This window comes from Theobroma cacao, chromosome 10, assembly GCF_053813885.1.
Source record: "Theobroma cacao isolate CCN51 chromosome 10, ASM5381388v1, whole genome shotgun sequence".
Classification (NCBI taxonomy): Eukaryota; Viridiplantae; Streptophyta; class Magnoliopsida; order Malvales; family Malvaceae; genus Theobroma; species Theobroma cacao.
Window position 1 is genome coordinate 7,434,393 of NC_142648.1, and position 2,096 is coordinate 7,436,488.

A 2,096-nucleotide genomic window follows, 5' to 3' on the forward strand; every position below is an offset into this window, starting at 1 on the left:
TCCTTTTGATCTTGAGATAGAAAGAACTTTTAGAAGACGTCAAAAGAAGAATTTGCAAGTTGCAGCTTTAAATCAAACAATAGCTGAAGATAACAATAACAAGGGCAATAATGCCATTAATTTGGTTCCCAAAGCAAATAAAGCATTATGGGATTATGTTGTTCCTCTTTTGCAAAGTTTGCACCAAAGCATTAGGAGACCTTCCATCAATGCAAATAATTTCGAAATTAAACCAGCATACATTCAGATGATTCAGTCTTCAGTCCAGTTTGGTGGGTTACCCAGTGATGATCCTAATTCTCATTTGGTAAATTTCTTGGAGATTTACGATACCTTTAAATACAATGGAGTAACTGATGATGTTATTAGATTGAGACTGTTTTCGTTTTCTTTGAGGGATAAAGCAAAGAGCTGGCTTAATTCACTGCCTAATGGGTCTATCACTACATGGGAAGACTTGGCATAAAAGTTTCTAGCAAAATTTTTTCCACCTGCTAAGATTGTAAAGATGGGGAACGATATCACTTCATTCACACAATTTGATAGTGAGTCCTTGTATGAAGATTGAGAAAGGTTTAAAGAACTACTGAGAAGATGTCCACATCATGGGATTCTTGATTGGTTGCAAGTTCAGACATTCTACAATGGGTTGGTTGGGTCAATAAAAGCCACAATTGATGCTGCTGTTGGTGGGGAATTAATGAGTAAGAATGCTACAAATGCTTATAATTTGTTGGAAGAGATGGCTTTAAATATTTATCAATGGCCTTCAGAAAGGTCAGGTCCAAGGAAAGCTGTTAGAGTTTATGAAATTGATGCACTTGGCAACTTAACTGCTCAAGTAGTTGCGCAAGTGGTTGCACTGTCCACGAAGTTTGACACACTAGGAGTTCATGTAGTTCAAAATTCATTTATAGTTTGTGAGATGTGTGGAGATGGCCATTCAAATGATCAATGTCCATACAATTCTATATCAGTCTAATTTGCGGGGAACTTCAATAGCCAGCAGAATAACCTATATTCTAATACATATAATCCTGGTTGGAGAAATCACCCTAACTTTTCATGGAACCACAATGCAGGCCTTCAAATGCAAAACCCAACATGCCTTCTGATTTTCAACAACAAGCTAGACCACCAATTCCTGAAAAGAAGTCCCAAGTGGAAGAACTTCTCTTGCAATATATATAAAAGAATGATGCTATAATTCAAAGCTATGGAGCATCCTAAAGAAATCTTGAGACCCAAGTGCGACAACTTGCAAATTCCATCAACAATAGACCTTAAGGTTCCTTACCTAGTGACACACAAATCAATCCTAAAGGTAAGAAACACTGTAATGCAATTACCCTTAGGAGTGGAAAAGAAGTTAAAAGGGTGAATGAAAAATTAACTGAATTTTCAAAGGAGCATGTAGATGATGACAAGGCAATTGTTGAGAAAGAAGTTGAAGTGGGAAAGACAGATAATGGGCAAGCTAAAAATCAAGGGAATTCTCAAGCAAATTATCCTCCACCACCATTCCCACAAAGGTTGAAAAGCCAAAAGCTTGATAAATAGTTGAGAAATTTCTTAATGTCTTTAAGAAGCTCCACATAAATATCCTTTTTGCTGAAGCTTTGGAAAATATGCCAAGTTATGTTAAATTCTTGAAAGACATCTTAACCAAGAAGAGGAAACTGGAAGATTTTGAAACAATGGCACTTACTAAGGAATGCAACACAATAATTCAAAACAAGATTCCACCAAAACTTAAGGATCCATGGAGTTTTTCTATCTCTTGTACTATTGGTAGATTTAATTTTACTAAAGCTTTATATGATTTGGGTACAAGTGTTTCAATCATGCCTTTGTCAATTGTTGATAAACTTGGACTTAACGAGATACAAACCTACTACAGTTTCTTTGCAATTAGTAGATAGAACAATCAGGTACCTTGTTAGGATTATTGAGGATGTATTGGTTAAAGTTGGGCATCTTTATATTTTGGTGGACTTCATTGTGCTTGAGATGGAAAAAGATCTGGAAATTCCTTTAATCTTGGGACGACCATTCTTAGCTACTGCAGGCGCAATCATTGATATGAAGGAAGGCAA

General features: G+C 36.1%; 1 non-coding gene across 1 annotated transcript; it reads right to left on the bottom strand.

Moving 5' to 3' along the window:
- Positions 1-505: 505 nt before the first annotated feature.
- On the bottom strand, positions 506-612 carry LOC148760325 (small nucleolar RNA R71). The gene has a single exon (XR_016023320.1). It is a non-coding gene; the product is annotated as a small nucleolar RNA R71 (small nucleolar RNA).
- Between the last annotated feature and the right edge of the window lie 1,484 nt (positions 613-2,096).